This window comes from Neomonachus schauinslandi, chromosome 1, assembly GCF_002201575.2.
Source record: "Neomonachus schauinslandi chromosome 1, ASM220157v2, whole genome shotgun sequence".
Lineage (NCBI taxonomy): Eukaryota > Metazoa > Chordata > Mammalia > Carnivora > Phocidae > Neomonachus > Neomonachus schauinslandi.
Window position 1 is genome coordinate 97,259,836 of NC_058403.1, and position 22,481 is coordinate 97,282,316.

At 34.6% G+C, this 22,481-nt stretch overlaps 1 pseudogene; it reads right to left on the reverse strand.

Moving 5' to 3' along the window:
• Positions 1–9,341: 9,341 nt before the first annotated feature.
• LOC110591709 lies at positions 9,342–10,023 on the reverse strand (annotated as a pseudogene).
• Positions 10,024–22,481: the final 12,458 nt, after the last annotated feature.

The window sequence follows — 22,481 nt, forward strand, 5'->3', positions numbered from 1 at the left end:
ATTTCAATAATCAACCACTCTAAATTTTGGAATTATCAAGTATTGCTATTTAGGCAAACCTGAGGAGACAGCTGTCTCAGTCTTAATGTACTTCACAGAGATACCCATTTCACATTTCTTATTAGTTCCTGCACTTAAAATAAAGAATGCTGTTGAAAGGTCATGGGGTTATGGATTTATTCATGAGATCTAGTCAGAAGATATGACCTTTCATATTTAGATTTAATCCAATGAACTACATCTCTTCCATTATTTTAAATGACTATTGTCGGAGCCCTGAGTCATCAATAAAAATGCAAATTGTTATTAGTATATCACTTACAAATGCAAACAAAGATATATTTTGTAAATACAACTATTATATCCATGGATAAAAGATTAAGTTTGTAAAGCTGAAGTGATCACATATACAAATATTCTTAACATATTAGTAATTTTATATTACTAATATTGGAAATTGGATTTTGTATGACTTAATATTAGTTAGGGTTTTATTCTATAGTAGCTCTATGATTAGATTCCTAGGTTCAGTTCCCAGCTCTGCAACTTACATTTGTATGATGCTCACCAGTTAAGCCTCGGTGTCCTAATCTGTAAAATGTGTATTACACTTGTATTATCTCATAGGGTTTCTGTGAAAATAAAATGAAACATGATTTAGGAACTTAGCATAGTGTCTGATTTATCGTGAGTGCTCAATATGTGTTGGCTGCTATTATTTTTAATGAACAAAAGAGACATTGTAAATCTGTAATTTTTCTTATTGAACATAAAAAATATATTTCCTAAAAATTATGATATAGCTCCTACAAAAATGTGCAAATATGGAGTTATAAAAGACAGGAAATATTTCTACATTACTCTTATTTGCCTGGTGCATGAATGAAAATGAATAGAGGTTGGCCTTAAGCAAAACTGTGAGGTCTCATACTTCTAATTCTTTCTACAAATCTTGCTTTACGGCTTACCTATACGGTTTTAGTCTCTGACTTACTATTTTTCTTCTCACTAGTCTTAAAACAACATCTATACCTGTTTTTCCTTCTTCAAGTCTATTTCCTAAATATATATATATATAGAAGGCAATACTAAGTACTTAATTTTATTCTATCAAGATCTTCACACTATCTTCTTATTTAGTTCCCTCTGTCTGTCCCTCCTCTCCATTCTCTAAACTGCCTCAAGAAGTTTTACTTTTTTATTTTATTTTTTTAAAGATTTTATTTATTTATTTGACAGAGAGAGAGAGAGAGAGCGCATAACCAGGCAGAGGGACAGGGAGAAGCCGGCTTCTAGCTGAGCAGAGAGCCTGGTGCGGGGCTCAATCACAGGACCCTGGGATCATGACCTGAGCCAAAGGCAGACAGTCAACCAACTGAGTCACCCAGGCACACTGTGCCTCAGGAAGTTTTAAACTGTGAATTCCGTCTACTTCCTCACAGAAGTTCAATGATCTGACTGCATAGGAAGCTGTTTTCCAACATTAAGGACTTGTGTCTGCTTTTCTTTTATTGCTACTCTTTCTTTTTTCTTTTTCTTTCTTTCTTTCTGTTTTTTTTTTTCTTTTACTTTTTCTCCATACAGTCTATGTATCAAGCAATCTGCTTAATAATTTCCTATTAGAAATCTCTGAACCCTTCTAGTCTTTGCTAGAGCTGTCAGCTGTCAGTATTAAAATATTCTCGTAAGATATATGGTCAATAAGCAATTATGTCATTGTGTTCTTCTTACTGCAGGTGATATTAGAAAGTCCAAAGTGTAGAGCCTTTTTGGGGAGTGAAGACTGCCACATTTGTGAATGGATAAGGCCAGTCCCATTGAAAAGTTCATGAATACAGGGAGTCCTAAGGACTGAAAATGGGTGGTCATCTAAAGTGGTCAGAAAGAAGAACAGACACTTGGTTAGTATATACTATTTGAAATCAAGCAGTTGAATTCTAGAATGAGAAACAGGGAAGAGACTATGCCAACATCATCTAAAGCCACAATGAAAGAAGAAAGAATATAGAAGTAAGGAATGAGGACAACTGAATAATATATAAGTTGGCTTGGTTAAAAGCATAAATTTAAGAAGACCCTGCAAAGCATTGTATTAGTAAAATAATTATCATGACATTGACATAGTGTGATAACCCAGTTTTGTAAAGCAAATTATTATATTATATGCTAAGGTTACAAATATGACAGGATTCTTATCCTTAGTATGCTTATTGTCTAATAGAATGAATCAGCAAGTCTGTAAGCTTTATTTAATTTTGGAAAATTGTACCTTCTAAGTTAATGACACTAAATAGGAATTAAGCTGGATAAGTCAAAGATGATTTGCTATTTTGATGACCTGCAATACATTGGTGATATTATGAGAAAGAGTAAAATAATTCCACATGAATTCAAACCTTTAAAGTAATAAAATAAAAACAGAGGGACACCTGGGTGGCTCAGTCGGTTAAGTGGCTGCCTTCGGCTCAGGTCATGATCCCAGGATCCTGGGATCGAGTCCTGCATCAGGCTCCTTGCTCAGGAAGCCTTCTTCTCCCTCTGCCTGCTGCTCCTCCTGCTTGTGCTCTCTCTCCGTGTCTCTCTCTCTAATAAGTAAATAAAATCTTTAAAAAACAAAAAAAAACCCAGATATATTACACAAATATATAAGTATGTATTAATGTGAAATATATAATGCAAAAGATATTCTAAGTATAGAAGCATTTGAAGATATCAGAAAGAGCATGACCACTGTGATAGATTAAATTTTTGATTTCTACCATTTCTTACACATTAGTCAGAGGCAACAAGCTGAAAAAAAATTTGTCATGAATATGACAAATGCTTAATATTAACTCATTAAAAAGCTTAAAAAACATTGCAAAGTTTATACTAATTTATCAGTAGAAAAAGTTGCATGGATATTCAAAAAACAATTCACTGGGTAGGGAATGAAATGGCTGCTAAACATTTAAAATTTTAATCACATAATTCAAGAAAAGTTAATTTAAAGAACAATGATATGTTATTTCTCTTATTGATTTGCCAAAACTTAAAAAGAAGGTGTTAGTCATTGATTAGGACATAAAAAAGAATCAATAGAAAAGGAAAAATTAAAGATAATAGGAGAAAAGTAAATGATGACAAATACCTTTTTAAGAAAATAAAAAAGGATTTGAAATAGAGCTTAGTTAAAGATATTTTCTTAAAGTGCTTTCTTTTCCTCAGATCTCATGGAAGGGTGAAAAGCTCTATATGTCAAGGCAGTGATCCATCGAAATGAGGTAAAATGAGGGAGCCTAAGACAAGTGCTGCAATTAATAAAAGGAGGCTGCCAAAGAGGAGCAAGAAGGAAAGTTCTTTTTGGTTTTTGTTTGTAAATTTATGGTGAGCCAAGTTCGTTAGTGTGTAGGATCTTCTTCCACTCATCTACAGCAGCTGCTCTGTCATATCTACTTATAGACTGGATGCTTAGGTGATTAGAGCTTAGTAGTATGTCAGGGAAGGTCATCAATAAAATAACGTATCTCAGAGGCCCTGGATGGAAGAGTCCACTGAAATGAGGGGAGTGCTAATATTTGAAGAAAAGGTGTTGAGCCCATAATAGTTCTGGGTGAAATGAAAATGCAATGATTTCTAAGGAGACTAGTATAAGTTGGGAAATACACAATTGGGAATTCTGCGGGCTGAGGTGATATCATGGTACCTTTAAATCACATCATTATGAGCTGGAGTAGTTCTTTTTTTTTTTTAAGATTTTATTTATTTGTGAGAGAGAGAGCACAAGCAGGGGCAGGGGCAGAGGCAGAGGGAGAAGCAGGCCCCCCGCTGAGCAGAGAGTCCGATGCGGGGCTCGATCCCAGGACCCCGGGATCATGACCTGAGCCGAAGGCAGACGCTTAACGACTGAGCCACCCAGGCGCCCCTGGAGTAGTTCTTTTAATGCCTTCATTTTTACAGATGAACTAACTAAAAGTTGAACTGTTTTTTTGACTATGTTTCTTTTAGGTCTGTGGGAGGCTAAAGTTTAAATATGCTTATATTTCTTATAGGTACTTATATAAATCCAAAGGTCTATGCTTATTACAAATACAGCGCAAGGCTGGGGAGGTGCTCAAGTTCAAAAACTTAACTAGTTAAAAGGCCTTTTCTCAAGTCACTTGCCATGTTTTCTACCCTCACAGATTCACCTTTTAGTCTAGCTTTAACACTCTAAAGAATATCAACCCACTAATTAATGGATCCTAAATTTGCCCTTGATACTTATTAGTTATGTGACCTTAGGAAAATCATTTCATGCCTCTACACCTCAAATTTTTGGCCTGCAAAAATGAATATTATAAGTGTAATTTTGATAACATTTATGAAAATACCTGATAAAGAGTAGAAGCTTGGTAAATAGTAGTGTCCTTTCTTCTCCCTCTCACCAGACCTTCACTGCTTAGAATCTCCTAGATTTTCTCCTCTGATCACTCTTTTTTTTTTAAGTTTTTTTTTTTTTAGATTTTATTTATTTATTTGAGAGAGAGAGAGAGCACAAATAGGCAGAGAGGCAGGCAGAGGGAGAAGGAGAAGCAGGCTCCCCAATGAGCAGAGAGCCTGAGGTGGGGCTCGATCCCAGGATCCCCAGGACCACAACCCGAGCCACTGAAGGCAAACACTTAACCGACTGAGCCACCCAGGTGTCCCCCCAACACTCTTTTTCACCTCTTCCCCCAGGCCCACATATAGTGTCCTCTCAAATCACAAACCTCCTTTCCTGGAAGGACTCTTCTTTTCCTACAAGTTCTCCTTGGATCCCTCCCCAACAAAAACATTTTCCCCTTACCCTTATTTCCTCACCACCCTTCACCCTTTAAATACAATCTCTTTTGAAAGAAAATGTCAAACTCCTAAAAATTACCTTATTTCCTCTCAGTTCTAAGAGACTGCCAGTCAGTCTAGCACTCACCATGTGAGACCTCCTTCCAGAGATGCTTCATCAGGGTAGTGCTTGTGGCTCCTTATGGTTTGCTTTGGCTCCCAGGTGCATAGAATTAGGGGTTAATTGAGGCCGAGAGGCACAGAGTAGTCAATAATTTCACATGAAGTCCTTTTGGTTTGTTGCTGTGAAATATAGAAAAGCAGCAATAAATAGTTTGAATGAATACGGATTACAATAGAGCAAAGTACATCCATAGAGTAAAATTGAACGTTTAATTAACTTAGTGTGCTTTCAAGAATTTTAACTATTTGTAAGCAAATAGCAATTTCTCTGTAAGATGAAGAGATTGAAACTCATACACATTCTATACCAGTGCTAATAGAAATGCAATGTTAACTTATATGCAATTTTAAATTTTCTAGTAGCTATATTGAAAAAAATGTTTTAAATAAAATTCTTTTAATAACGTATTTTATTTAATACACTATATCCAAAATATCATCTCAATCAATAAAAAATTATGAGACGTTACACTACTTTTTTTGTACCAAGTCTTCCAAAGTCAGGAGTGATGATAGAGGATGAAAGATTAGCCTCCTACTTATATTAGCCTCCTACTCCCAAAGATATCCACATCCTAATCCCCGGAACCTATGAACAGTGGTTACCTCACTTGACAAAAAGGACTTCATAGATGTGATTAAATTAAAGAACTTGAGATGGAGAGATTATCCTGGATTATCTGAACGGGCTTTAAATGTAATCACATGTAAGCCTATGAGGGAAGCAGAGGGAGATTTCACCACAAAGGAAGAAAGGTAGACAATATGAAGCAGTGATGGGAGTAATGTGGCCATATGACAAGGAATGTTGGCAGCCCCTAGAAGCTGAAAAAGGCAAAAAATAAATTCTCCTCCAGAGTCTTCAGAGGGAATGTGTCCATGCACACGCCTTGCTACAGGTCCAGTGATACTTATTGTGGACTTCTGGCATCCAGAACTGTGAGAGAATACACTTCTGTTGTTTTAAACCACCAAGTTGGTGGTAATTTGTTACAGCAGCTACAAGAAACCAATACCCAAGTCATTTAGCATAAAGTAATAACATTACATTCTCTCCTTTGTTGTCAATGTCCAAAGACCTCCCAGAAACTGCTCAACAAGTATCAGTGCTGAAAATGTCTTACCTAATCTTTCATCTCACACGGTTTCAACTACTACCCATATGCTGAAAACTTCCAAATTTGTATTTCTATCTTACAACATGCTCTTGTACTCCAAAGCAATATTCACAAATATTTCCTTGTCATTGCCAACTGTATGTACCATAGTCATCAACAGCTAACCAGGCCCAAGTTGAACTCATGATCATAACTTAAAACTATCTCTTCCTTCCCTAGATGAGTTAATGAACCAGTGAACCATATCTAGGGGAACATATTTTATGCTGAATATTTATAACTAATTTTTCACTGATTGCTGGAATTTTCATCTTACAATAAACTCTTTTAGCAGCAAAGAACCAAAAAAATTAAAATCTAAGAAATAGGTGTTTAGTATAAAATCTATTACTAAAGGTTGCTATGAGTTGCACAGAATATCTGTAACTTTGATCATCTACTGTATGTGGAGCTATGATGTCACATGCCACAGGAAAACCAAATCTTCAGGGGGAAACAATAGCATTTAGTTAAAAATTTTAAAAAGAAAATCATGCCAGTAGATCTCAATTTAATTAATATAGAAAATGGGTATATATATATTACTCTGTGAAATATGGCTTTTCATTTAGATTAAATGACTATTTTAAATTAATTTCACTTTTCCAATCTCCAGTTTTCTTATGCATATACGAAAAGTATAGCAACAACTGTTCATGGGTTGGCTCTATTTTCCAAAGAACTTTGCAAAGGGTTAAATGATACATGGTTTAAATTGTCTCAAGTTATTTCAAATATAAAGTCAGTTTAATTCCAATAATAGTTATATTTTCATCTAATCAATGGTCTCTAAAGCTTTTGGAAGTTAATTATTCTATGGTGAAACATCTGAGATTACTGTGATTACAATTCTAAAATAGTTAAACTTCAACCTTGAAGACTAAAATGATAAGCTTTTACAAAGATAAAAATGTAAATATTTGTAGATCATGAAGTCATAGTAAAGGTAATATTCTTTTTGAATTAAAAATGTACAGAGAGTGAATATATTTGGAATTTGTTTTATACACACAAACTTAATAATTATCTCCAAACAATTTCAGTATATTGCCAATCTAATACGCCAAGCCATAAACTATAGCTTCTGTACATACACAAAGCCACTTACACAGAGGCTTTGACACTTTGTCTTTTTTCCCCACCATCAATAAATTTATTTAAATGTTTTAGCCTTTAAAGCAACCTTGTAAATCAATCTCAGTGTTTTCCAATGGTATTGAACTATGTTGTAAAAGAGTTTTCTAAATTTTAGTTAACTTTCACTCTTTTGTTGGAAATCTTTTTTAAAAATGTCAAGTTTAACACTTTCAGAAAATTGAAACAAAACTTGGAAATAGAAGGAATAAAATTTTTTTCCTACGGAAACAAAATAATCTAGAAAATCAGATGATGAGAGTTCAAACAGGATACATAATTTATTTCTGAAAGTCTACACTTGAGCTACACAGTAACTTGTGTTCTGAGAAAAACTTTTAAAGGTTCTTTTTTTTAACTGAATAAATTAATATTCTGTTATAGGATAGAATGAAATTGAGACAGACTTTGTTTATTGCAGCATCTAAGTTTGATGAGATAGTGAAAAGAATCATAGAGACATCTTATTTGATGAATTTTATTATACTGAAAACATTACTTTGAATAAAGGAAAAAAACAGTGCTGGTAAAAATACTTGAACTAAAATTTTTATGTATTTCAATAAAAAACATAGAATGAAGATCTTTTATTTAGCAGAATTAACTCTGAGTTTACATGTACTTTAGGAAAAATACAGAAGACTGTTCTCAATTAAAAATATTTCTGGCCTACAGAGCTGTAACAATAGAGGCAGTCAATTACTTCAAATTTATTAACCATAAAATACAACTTTGAAAAACACTGCAAGCAATTTTATTTAAAAAATCATCGGACACATGAAAAAATATGTTCTATAGTGACATACTTTGAGAGACAGATACTGCTTAGAAACTGATTAAAGTATATAAATGTAAACCAAAGACAGTAATTCTACTTAATGTAATTTTTCAATGTTTTGTTTTGCTTTGATATACACAAGTACACATTTTTACTTGTACAAATAATTTTATTTTTAAAAAGTTTTAAATAGGGGCGCCTGGGTGGCTCAGTCGTTAAGCGGCTGCCTTCGGCTCAGGTCATGATCCTGGGGTCCTGGGATCAAGCCCCGCGTCCGACTCCCTGCTCAGCGGGGAGCCTGCTTCTCCCTCTCCCTCTGCCTGCCACTCTGCCTACTTGTGCTCTCTCTCTGTCAAATAAATAAATAAAATCTTAAAAAAAAAAGTTTGAAATAAAAGTATGTATTCACTAATATAAAAGCAGCAAATTCATTAAGATATAAATGTCAACATTATAAAAGTTTGATTATTTTAGAACTCTCTTTCACTTTCGTAAGTTTTCTGATTTGTATATAAAAAATACAGTCTTCTTATTCAAAACTGAAATCATAGAGCCCTCTGGCAGATCTTCCCTCTCTCTCAGGGTCCTGACCTCACATGCAATAGATTACTATATCCCTACCAATTTTTTCACATTTCCTTCCTTCCTTCCTTCCTTCCTTCCTTTTTTTCACCCACACAATGTTTTTTTATTTTTATTCAGCTATAAGCAAACAGCAGAAGTAACATAACATTCCACAACTCCAGATCCGTTTTCTTACACAGACGAAGAGTAACCAGTTTAACAGGTGCAGCTGGGATTTCTGAGAGCCTCTCACCCAGTCCTGCACCTCAGGGAGATAGCCTGGCCTTAACCACAAAGCAATTCTCCCTATTGCTTTTTCCAGTACTGCTCTCTAAAGGAGCCAGAGTGGGACACTGGCCCCAGTAACAAGTCCAAGATGTACTACACTGGGGTCTAGGGGACAGGCCAGCTTCTGACTGTCTTGGTGAGAGACATGGCTGTGAAAAAATGCCCCCAAAATGCCATCTTGCACAATTCTGGACTCAGGCTCACAAAAGCAGAGGCAATGAATCTCTCTCTTTTTTAAACCTCTCTTAAAGATTCGTTGATGCTCTGCTCTATTACCATAGACCTGATTTTTTACCTGCATTTTTTCTTCTTTAAATTCTGGGTTGCTATTCTTTTCACAATTTGATGACCTCATCCTAGCACCAAAATATCCCCCAAAATGGAGTTCAAATTTGATGAGAACATAAACCAGGGTGTGACCCTCTAGAATTATAAAGGATAGGCAGAAGGGAAAGTCACCCTAAACCACTACCTGATTGCTCAGGCCTCGCCTGTGAGAACGAGAACCGGGAAGCCGAGAAATCTACATGCATCACTGAACTAGAGACCACAGCTGGAGACCTCCGGGATGGTTTCTGTCTCCCAGACAGCTGCTCATAGAGTTTGAGCACATAGTCATCCCATTCAGCCTGGTAACACATGCCGGCCACTGGCGGCCCGAGCTCATGCTTTTTGCGGAAGGATGCCACTTTGATTTTGCCACAGTGGTCTCCGGATGGGTTGCTGGGAATGGGCTTGTCACACTTCAGTGACCCATTCTGCTCTTAAACCAGCCAGTTGTAGCAGTGAAGGCCTATCCCCATGGGAGGCCCAGAGCTGCCCTAATGGGAGAGGACTGTACCACTGTTGATGTCATTGCCCTTCATGTTCACCACCAGAAAAGGGTGCCAGTCCCTGCATTTGTGCTCCTTCCTGCTGGGCGCTTCCGGATCTGTCATCCGGAAGTGTAGAGTTTACCCAGATCAAGGACATGCTATGCAACACTGGTGGGCCAGTTCTTAACCTAGGTGGGGTCAGCAATTTGCCCAGCTCGGCTACCTCCGCCCTGGTGTATCTGACCGGCAGCAGATGCTGGGGCTGCTCATCCACTTCCGGCAGGCTCAAGGGCAGGGACCATTTGCAGAAGTTTACCGGCATCAGGAGCGAGTTGGACAGACAGCTGGGAAGGGTCCCCGGAGGCAAGGCACCAGCCTGCAGCACCGATTCCAAGCCGTCCGCAAACTGTTTCACCACATTTTCTTATTTTCACTTCATTGGCTTAATTTAGGTCCTCATTATGTCTTACAAAACTATGTGGTAACCTCCTACTTTATGTCTTTGCCCCTACACACTTTCAATTCGTTAGACTTACTGCTCTTACAGGAATTTTCAAAACCAAAAATCATATTTTGTTATTCAAATGTTATATTGGCAGCAGGGGTACAATATTAGCCATAGTCTAAACTCCACAAATTACAAATTCCTTCAATGAAATTACAAAGTATTCTATGATTTAGTTTCTGCCTTTGTTTTTTTTTTTTTTTAAGATTTTATTTATTTATTTGACAGAGAGAGACACAGTGAGAGAGGGAACAGAAGCAGGGGGAGTGGGAGAGGGAGAAACAGGCTTCCCGCTGAGCAGGGAGCCTGATGTGGGGCTCGATCCCAGGACCCTGGGATCATGACCTGAGCCGAAGGCAGACGCTGAATGACTGAGCCACCCAGGTGCCCATCTACTTTTGTTTTTATCTGGCCCCACCTCAACTCAACTCATGCTACTCCTTTCTGCTACTGCACATGATTTTTCTCTCTCCCGAAGTAAACAATTCAGTCTTAAGCACTTAAAAATCCCTGGTAGGCTTCGAAATCTAGTTCAAGTGGTTTTTCCTTGTTCTATGTGGCAAATTTGAAATTACACTTTTCTTTGTCCAACACTATGCTGAGTGTGCGTGTGTGTGCGTGCGTGTGTGTAGCACTACTTATCATACTAGACTTTAATCATTATTTTTAAGCGGTGACATTTAGTTTTGTATTTACAATGCCAATTAAAAATACTCAGATATCTTTGTTTCCTCAGTAGGTGGATGGATAAATGAATGATTACACTATTGATAGTCTATTCAAGCTCAGTTATTTATATTTTAGCATGTTATGTGTTCTTATGGTTATACAAAAACACACAAAACCAGTGCACAACTCAGAAAAGATACAATACAAAAACTAAACTGATAAAGAATGATAAAGGATTCAGACAGATTTATTTGCCCAGATGTGCGTGCTTTTTTCTTTGTTTTGCTTCTTAGATATGGAGGTTTGCCCTCAACAGTGCTGATTATTCAATCTGTCAAGAACACTTGAATTTGCATATTTGATTAAAGAATTTCTGGATTATTTAATTAATCTAACTTTCCATTAGATTATCATTGTCCAGCATACATGACATAAAGGGCATAAAGTTTTGCATATCAAAACTAATTTTTATGTTATATTATAATTTATTTTGTGTCACTCTTTTATAGGAACCCTAGCAAATGTAATTTCTTTGTCAGTTTCTAAAACCGATACAACCACATCACTTAGAACATTATGTGGGAGGTTAAATTTGCACATAAATGTAGCATCAATTTATTTGTGATTGCCCAAAGCCTTTTCTGTGATTTCAACTTGGACATGAAACAGCTGAGAAGCACCTAGTAATTTATTTTACCTGAATTAAACATTTGCATTTTCCAATTTATACTTTCTGTATCTTCTATTATTTGTCCAATACAGCAATTTAGAAATTTTGACAGGTACAAGTATAGAAAAGATAAAAAGTAGTCAAAATTATGTTTGTTATTTGATTGTATATTAAATTCTAAATTTTGTCTTTTACCCATAAATAGTGGGTTCATATTTGTAACTGTGTATGTGGAAGTTCTGAAATCTTTCATGGACTCCATTAAATTTGATAATAACCATAATGATGTAAATGGGTAATGATGAAAATGACAATGATGTTAATAGTAATAATTCTTTGCATTTCTTTACAAACAACACTATTGCATGGTTAGGTATTATTACACTCATGTCATTAACCAAAGAAGTACATTTAGGAGAAGTGATGTGATCAAATACACTCTCCCTGGAAGAGACAGGACACATACACAGGTCAAATTTAATGTTCTTTCCACTACACATGGGTGATTAATGGGACTATTTGATTACATTTGAGGCTTACAGAAATGAAATTAATTTCCTAATAAGACTTTTTGAGGATATACATTTATAATTTTGAAGTAGTCTTTACTATCAATTTCTTCCTTTAATGATGAAATAGAAAAATTCCAGCATTTTGAAAATAGCAGATATTCCCACTTTAAAACAATGTTATCATTAAGCATTATCCATTAGGAGGACAATAATGTGGATCCAGAGAAAGAAGCTATTTATAAATATCATCAACTCTCTTAAATGTAAGAACACATGTTGCATTTCGAGGCACTTAAGCAATTTTGGCCAATTTGGGATTTTAAAAATTATGAAAGTTAAGTTCTTTCCAAACAGCATGACATCAATACCGTAAGACCAGTATGCAGATGAGGGAATCCTCATCCTGCATTCCTGGAATGAGATCCAGGAATCATGAACATATAGAGAAAGTTATTTAAAAATAATTATCTTATTAGTTGTCTTACAGAATAAAAATTTAAAATTGAAATGTTCTGCAGCAAACTGAGATCAGGCCAATCTGTTTGTACCAGAAAGAAAGAAATATATAAATAGTGCAGAACATGAATAGCATTCTGAATACTAAGATTATATAGCGAAAATAATCTCTGAATTGATATTGTTCCATTTCTATTTCTAAGTGAGTTATAATATAATTTGTTAAAAGATATTTTTTTTCCTTCCCAAGTACTTTCCTTGAGAAATTCTATTTTGTGATTGGGTATAATCCCCAACTAGCTACTATTGACATCAAAACAGAGAGATACTCTGCCTAAATCATGGGCTCCATTTCACTGCATAAACAGCCGGTAGTTTTTCAGTAGAGAAACCAGTAATGATCATACAGTTAAATAATAGCTATCCACTTGCCAGGTTACTGTGATTTTTGGCATCTTTGGCATACATTCTTAATTTGGCCAAACACTATTTCAGTTGCTGCCATGTCATCCCCAGAGGTATTCTTTGGCTTCTAAATTGATCTGACATCTGCAGTGTTTCCAAGAATGAGGTTTAAAAATATAACAGTGATTCTGTGGATAGGTATATAGAGGCTTGGGAATTCAAATGCACATTTTTTTTTTTCATTTGGGAGTTATAATACATCCCCTATCTATGACAAACTTTCATATTTGCTCTTCATAAGCTTTAAAGCAAAGCATAAATATATGATGAAAGTTCAAAGCACTACAGCCATGTTGGTAAAATTTTATGTAGCTAAAAACAGGATTTTTTAAAGAGCAGCTGTTAAAAACTATCCCTCCACATTGTGGTTAATTATAAATTTCACAGACTTATATCTCTTAATTTAATGTCCCTAATCTCTCTTGATTAACTTCAAACGTCTGGTTTTACATCACTTACCTTAACTATAACCAGGATATTCATGTTTATGTATCCCATCTTTTATAGGTTTTATAAAGAATAAGTTTGATAATTATACTTTTTAGAAATCTGACTACATTCTGTTCAAAATTCCCCAATATTATTCTTCTAAATCTGAAACTATTTTAAAGTACCCATTTTTCCTTTTTAATTTTTGCTATTGTTATTTTATGGATTTCTAAGATCTTAACTGCTATTTACCAAATTTTCTCTTTAGCATATTTTTGTCTCTTCTTTCAGTGTAGCCATTTTTAATTCCTACAAAATTCTCAAAAACAAATATGTCTTTCCTTTTCATTGAGGCTTTATTTTAAACAATTAAAAAAAAAAAGATATTACCTTATCGTTACCTTAATTCTTTTCCAAGTGGGACACTGTGTTGATTTAGATCAGCAATTCCAAAAGTCAATATGTCAAAACGGGGGGGGGGATATTTTCTAGGGCCAATTAACTTTAGGATTCATTTGATCAAATATGATTAATTAAGATTCCTTACTATAAAATTTTATAGAATAATAGACTAAAAAGTTTTATAAATCTCTAATGGAATCTTCCAAACTAATTTGTCCAAAGAATCTTTCGCATCCAAGAATCCTACAGATCAGTATTTACCCAAACCAGTTTTTACTCAAACCATGGGTAAAATGTCAAGCACTTCAGTATCATATTGCACATAAACTATCTTTGTTTTTTTGTCTTTTTCTCTTTCACGTATCCCTACAGTCCCAGGATACATACCTAGTATGTTCCAGTTATTCTTCTAGGGGTGGGAGATAGAGTAACAAAAGTATAGAAAGATCACAGTTCCAAATAGAGGAGAAAAATTTAATATACAAGTAAGATAAATTCAGGTGATGATGACTGCTATGCACAAAATAAAATAGTGGATGAAACAGAGGAATTGAGGTAGTTCTTTAGATTGATTTTCAGAAGGTCTCTCTGAGAAGATGACATTTGGGTTGAGACCTGAATAAAAACAGCAAGCCCAGCATGAAAGTCAGAGGGCAGAGAGCTCCAAGCAAAGGGAAAAGCAGATGCAAAGCTTCAAGAGTGGAAATAAGTTGGTGTTTTCCTGGAACTTAAAGTATCCTAGTGTGGTTAGAGCAAAGTCAATGAGGAGGAGCAAGAGATAGCAATTAAGACTGGAGAGAGAGAGGGAGGCAGTGACCATATCATGTAGAGACTTGTATGGAGCTTGGGTTTTATTCTAAGTGCAATGAGAATCCATTGGAGGATTTTGAGCAGAAGAGTGCCATGAATTTTAAAGGATCACACTGTCTGTTGTGTGGAGAATGGCTAATTAGGGAGCAAAAGTAGAACCAGACAAACCATTAAATAGACTATTGCATTAGCCCAGATGAGCAAAGATTTCTTGAAGTAGGGTAGTAGCAATGCAAATGAGATGTATTTTGGAAAGAAACAACAGGATTTTCTGATGAGTATGGTATGGGAGCTGAGAGAAAGACAATTAATGATAATTCCTAGGTTAGCTTAATCAACAGATTGGATGTGATGCTATTTATCAATATGAGAAAGACTGGAGGAGGAGGATGGGAGGACAATAGGAAGATGAGAGGAAATTATGTTCTGAGACCCAAGTGGAGAAATCAAATAAACACTCATATATATAGATTTGAAGACAGGAAGAAAGATAAAGACTGGGGACTGTTTGCTACAGATGACATTAGAAGTTACGGGACTGGATAGATCACCTAGAGGGATAAAGTTGACAGGAAAGAAAGGATGACTTAGGACCAAACCCTGGGAGATACATATATTTTGACATTTTTTAGTTTATAAATTATAAGTTTTTTAGTTACCTTATGTCTTGAGAAGTGGGCATATTCAGGAAGCTTCAGTATCCTCTGAGAATTTACAGATCACCGTTCCGGGGGAAACCAAAGAACAAAATTAAAAGATCAGGCCAAAATCAGATTTTACAATCATGTTCTCAGTCAAAGGGGATAACTCTGTGAAGGCAAAGATCTGAAGTCATAGGACTCAGAAGAAGTACAGCTGGCATATTTTCTGTTCCCTTGTCATTTTCTATAAAGAATTACCATTTATATTAAAGCATAACACTTGATATTCTGAGAACAAAACTGAAACATCATTATGCTGATCAAGGCAAGGAAATTCAGCAAAGTTATCCAGATCGTGCACTAAGCAAAACTTTATGCTAAGAGATCTATTAGAATAAATGCTTCATTGCCTCAGGTATTTAGGGACTTCTTTTAAAATGCTGCTACTATTGTAAAGCATATAATAATCAATACATTCCAATCTGAAAATTTGTTGCAGCAGTTAAAATAATTTAATAGAAACCCAGTAAATCCACAATAATGAAATTTACCAGCATAAAAATATCCATCTATATATCTATGTATTTCTCTATCATCTAGTGCACTGATAATATTACTCACAATCGATCGTATTATCCTCCAAATTTGATCTTTAAACAGCTTACACATCTTCAAAATTGTTTTCTTTTTCATTTCTTTTTTTTTAAAGATTTTATTTATTTATTTGATAGAGAGAATGAGAAAGCACAAGCAGGGGGAACAGCAGAGGGAGAGAGAGAAGCAGGTTCCCCGTCAAGCAGGGAGCCCGATGCGGGGCTCGATCCCAGGACCCTGGGATCATGACCTGAGCCGAAGGCAGACGCTTAACCATCTGAGCCACGCAGGCGCCCCTTATTTTTCATTTCTGAAGAAAACATTCTACTAGTATTATTACATTGTTCCCAAGACAACTGAAAAACAAGCATAATTAAGTGATTCTATTTAAATATCTGCCTAAATTAGGATAGCTCTTGGGGAAGCTGAAGATTTTGTTATAATAAGAAAATATCATAAATATTTAGTGAGTCATTAAGAAATTAATTACTAGATACATAACAGTATACATTATGGTGTTATATGTGCATCATACTAATATGCTTTTACTAGGAAATAACTAGTGGGTTGGGTTGTCAGCAGTTCCCATTTTATAAAATATATGTAATCACATTCTGGCTTTGCACACTATAGATGATGATAGACTGTGCAGCCATAGCTATGGGGATTTGCAAATGAAGAATGGGTTTCTGGAACAAAGGAGTGTTTACAAATTGTAGCAGACTCTTATTTACAGCCTAAATCTGCTTTAGATTAGATAACTTCAGTTATGATCATTCTTTTGAACAATAACCTAACATAGTGGTGTGAAAAGTAGGGTAGAAGAGGAAAAAGTAATAAAATGGAGCTGAATCATTGTAGCAGCCTGATGGAAAGGGGATCCAGTACCATCAATAACTGATCACACCTGGTCTGAAGGCATAGCTCATTTGATAATCAAGTGCTGAGATATAAAGATTTTTCTGCACAGAGAGTTATAAAGAAAAAACAAAAAAACCCAAAACAAACCCTTTTGTTTAATTTTATCAACATTTTCAAAGAACACACCACTAAGTCATCTCCACCATTTCACTCTTAATCACTTTTTTCCTCTTTAATGAAATGCATAATTATTTACTGTATTATGCCATTATTATCTAGAAAGAAAACATAAATTTAATCCTTGTGCTTATGTTTTTTAATCCTATCTACATTTACTTTAGTGTTTATAAATCAAATCAGATTAACACATTTTGAAGATTTTATTAGGCATAGCACCATCTAAGGTTATTTGGCATTGTGAGAAATAATAAACAATCGTCCTGTCCTCAAGCAGCTTGAAACTGATTTGGAAAAAAAAAAAAATTAAAATTATGTGGAAATGTAATTCCAAGAGAATAAGAATCATATTGCAGTTTAAATAAATATTTTTAAAGATAAATAATCATTAATATAACATGAAAGGCATAGAAAAGCTCAGAGTGGTGTCAGCAAGATAATAGAATAGGAGGTTTTAACCCTCAACTCCCAACAGAAACACTGATTTGAATAGCTGCCCACAAATAAAAATAAGTTTATGGGAGTCCAGGAGTCCAGTTGAGAGATTCAAGCACTTCACTAGAGCAAAAATCCAAGAATAGATGCAGGTAGAAGATAAGAAAAAATGTTTCATTTTATCTGTGTCACCCCTCCCTGAATGTGGCACAGCTCAGGGGCAAGAGAGACCCGCCTGACCAGTGATTTCTCCCACAGGGGAAAGTGAATGCTAAGTGAGTGCCTGGCTTCCCCAGTCTTGTGGGGCACCGAGCAGAGGCACAATTCTACTATATAGCATAGTGTCTATCACCAATAATATTGTAGTTAATACTTAAAAGAGGGTAGAAGCTATACTGTGTTCTTATCACACATGCAGACACCAATCCTGTCTTTTCTCACCCAGCAAATGGAGGGAAACAGAATGCCTCCATTATTTGGGGTAGTTTGCAACAGTGGGGGAAGGAGAGAACACTCCCAAACTCATTTTATAAGACCAACATTATCTTGATACCAAAGCCCGTCAAGGGAAAGAAAGAAAAGAAGAGAAAAGAAAAAAAAAAAAAGAAAGAAAGGAAAAATTACAAGATAATATTACTGGTAGATATCCAAAAATCCTCAACAAAATGCTGGCAAGTTGAAATCATCAGCACATTAACAAGATCATAAACATTGATCAAGTGGGATTTATCCCTGAGATGCAGGGATGATTCATCATTTGTAAATCAATAAATGTAGCACACTGCATTAACAAAATGAAGGATAAAAATCATACGGTCATCTCAATAGATGCAGAACATATGACAAAATTCAACATTTGTTCTTGATAAAAACTCTCAGAAAGTTCGGTATAGAAAGGATATAACTCAACATAGTGAAAGCCATATATTAAAGTTCACAGCTAACATCATATTCAACAGGGAAAAGCAGATGATTTTCCTCTAAGATCATGAACAAAATAAGGATACCCACTCTTGCCACTCCTATTCAGCATAGTACTCAAAGTCCTAAGCAAAGCAATTAGACAAGGAAAAGAAATAAAAGTTAACTAAATTGGAAATTAAGATGCAAAATTATCAGTTTGCAGATGACATGGTTTTATATATTTAGGAAACCTTAAAGACTCCTCTAGAAAACTGTTAGAACTAATAAGTTCCATAAATTTGTAGGATACAAAATCAACATACAATAATCAGTCACATTTCTTTGCACTGACAACAAGTGTTCAAGAAACAAATTAAGGGGCGCCTGGGTGGCTCAGTCGTTAAGCGTCTGCCTTCGGCTCAGGTCATGATCCCAGGGTCCTGGGATCGAGTCCCATATTGGGCTCCCTGCTCGGCAGGAAGCCTGCTTCTCCCTCTCCCATTCCCCCTGCTTGTGTTCCCTCTCTCGCTGTGCCTCTCTCTGTCAAATAAATAAATAAAATCTTAAAAAAAAAAAACAAATTAAGAAAACAACCCCATTTATAATAGCATCAAAAAGAATGAAATATTTAATAATAAATTTAACTGAAGAAGTGAGCTATCTGTACATTGAAAACTATAAACCATTTATGAAAGAATTTGAAGAAGACACAGATAAATGGAAAGGCATCTCATATTCATGGACTGAAAAAAATTTTTTTTTTAAGATTTTATTTATTTATTTGACGGAGAGAGAGAGACAGAGAGAGAGGGAACACAAGCAGGGGGAGCAGGAGAGGGAGAAGCAGGCTTCCCGCCGAGCAAGGAGCCCGATGCGGGGCTCGATCCCAGGACGCTCAGATCATGACCTGAGCTGAAGGCAGATGCTTAACGACTGAGCCACCCAGGCGCCCCTGAAAAAATTAATATTGCTACAATGTCCATACTACTGAAAGTGATCTACAGATTTTTCAATCCCTATCAAAATTCTAATGGCATTTTTCAGAGAAATAGAAAAACAATCTTAAAATTCATAGAGAACCACGAAAGACCCTGAATAGCTAAAGCAATCTTGAGAAAGAACACAGGTACACACATCACATTTCTTGATTTCAAATTATATTACAAAGCTATAGTAATCCAAACAATATTGCACTGGCATAAAAACAGACATATAGACCTATGGAACAAAATAGACACCTCAGAAAAAAAAAAACCAAAAACACAAATAGATAGCCAATTGATTTTTCACAAGAGCTCCATGAATACAAAATGGGAAATTATAGTCTCCTCAATAAATGGTATTGGGAAAATGACATCAACATGCAAAAGAATGAAAGTGGACCTATATCTACCATAAACAAAAAACAGCTCCAACGGATTAAAGACTTAAATGTAAGACCCAAAACAGTAAAACTATAGAAGAAAACAGAAACAGCTCCTGGACATTGGTCTTGGCAATATTTTTTTTTGGATACAACACTAAATCACGTCAACAAAAGCAAAAAGCAAAAATAAAGTATGATTACACCAAACTAAAAAATTTCTGCACAACAAAGGAAACTATCAACAAAATAAAAGGCAACCTACATAATGGGAAAACATATTTGCAAACCATATTATCTTATAATAGGTTAATATCTAAAATATATAAGAAAATCATACATCTCTGGAAAAAAACCCGAAATAACCAGTTGAAAAATGGGTAAAGAATCTGAATAAACATGTCACTAAAAAGGACTGATCTCAAGAGAATCTTGAAGAGCACTACCATGTTCATTGCAGCATTAGTCACAAGAGCCAAGATATGGAAACAACTTAACTTAAGCTACAATATGGAAACAACTGTCTATGGATGAAAGGAAAAAGAAAATGTAGTATTTAATGTATCTTTTAATTGATATATATATTTATAGATATATTTATATGGATTTAAATTTATATATTTATATGGATATATATCTATATGGAATATCATCCAATCTTATAAAAGGAAATCTGCCATTTGCAACAATGCAGATGGACCTGGAGGACATCATAATAAGTGAAATAAGCCACAAAGAAAAAGACAAGTACTATATGATATCACTTATATGTGAAGTCTAAAGTAGTCAAACTCAAACTGAGAGTAGAAACTGATTACTAGGGTCCATGGGAGGAGAAAATGAGATGACTGTCAGAGGGCACAGTGTTTCAGTTATTCAAGATAAATAAATTTTGGAGATCTACTATATAGTATAGTGCCTAAACTGACAAAACTGTATTTTTTATTGAAGAGAGGGTAGAAGTTAAGTTGTATTCTTACCACACACATACATACACATGCATGCACAAATAATAAAAGTAATAAACGGGATAAGAGGAAAGTTTGGGAGGGTGGATATGTCCATGGCCTTGATGTTGGTGATATTTTCAGGGATGTACATTTATGCCTAAACACATCAAGTTATATACATTAAATATGAACATCTTCCTACATGTCAATTATAACTTAATAAGGTTGTAAAAAAATGAAAAGCAAAAATCTTGACCTATTTCACTCATTTAGAAATGTTTGGGTAGAAAATGGTTACATGAAAGAACTCTGTTCACTTCCAGATCTATCAAAAGTTCTAAGACTTTTGTTGTCCATGTTTCTGGCTTTCTTTCCTTCTGAGGCATCATAGGGGAATAGATGAAGAAAAAGGAAATCTTACCAAGGAAAAGGTTTCAACAAATCCGTCTATAATTCAATTGAAGAAACATCAAATAAATTAAATTCAATATGTATGCATTTTGTGTTCAATATGTGAAAGGCACAATGCTAGATATTTTTTCTTATTAATAAGATTCTAAATACATTTTCTTATTTTATTAACTCACAGGATCAACCAAATATAGACTGTTGGAAATGTGAAAAATAGTAGGCTGCCAGACTGACTTAGTCCAGAAAGGTCATTTATTTGTTACTCTCTATGAAAATGTTCAGACTATTTTGCATACCAAACAGCTCTGAATTGGAAAGACTTATTAATTCCACAGAAACAGGGTTAAAATGTGAACGTATTACAAATTGAAGCTCACCATCATTTTCTATGAAGGTATATAGTCAGAGTATCTATAGTTTGCAAATTAAGCACTGGTCTGAAGGCTTAAGACTTTTTTATTAAAAGAAAAACAATAAAAGTATGAGAATATTTAAATTTATGTAAAGAGAGCCCTAATCTCACTCTCCTAACTCTTTTTACACTTTTGCATACAAAAACATAAATGAGCTTCCTCTTAGGAGTTTGAAATAATAGTGTATATGCTATTAAGAATATTTCTATTTGTCATGAATATCTGCCCACAATCTGCTCTGTCCAAAAAGGTAGCAGCCTGCTACATGTGGCTATTGAGATTGGAAAAGTGTTTAGTCCAAATTCAAATACATTATAAATGTAAAATTTGCAACAGATTTCAAAAACTTAGTAGCAAACAAAGAATGGCAAAACTCATTGATAAGGTTTTTATATTAATTACAGGTTGAAATAATATTCTGAATATTTTGGTTAAGTAAAATATATTACTAAAATTAATTTTACCTTTCTTTTTACTTTTATAAGGTGGCCACTAGAAAAATTAAAAGTACATTTGTAATTCACATAATATTTTATTTAAACAGCACTGGACTATATAATATTTGTGTTTTGCTTTTAATGCTCAAGTAGTATTCCTATATATTAAGTCATGGCACTATTATGCATTTAATCATTCTAACATTCTGGCTGCTTCCATCAAGTTTTTCTAATTCTGGTAATGCCACAATAAATAGCTTAGTGTTTATAGCCTTCAATTTCTTTTAAATTATTTAATGAGAATAAAATAGTAGAAATATATCTAGCTAAATGCCATTGTTATAGGTCTTATTATGTGTAAGTATAATGAACTTTATGAAAGGGTTATATACATTTGTAGTATTAACGGTAATAAATTAGTACACCAGGTTTACTAAAACCATTCTAGAATTAGTTGTTATATGTTTAAAAATTGCTACTTTAATGAATATAAAATGCACTCTCAAGGTCACTTGAATTTATATTTTTAGTTTTTATAGAAAATGATTATATATTTATATTTATTAATTAATGCATTTTCTTCAAACTGTCTCTTCTTATTCTTTGCCTATTTATTTGAAATTTTATATAAATCTGACTTTTATAAATCTGAAGGAAATGTTTCCATTTAAGTAGAA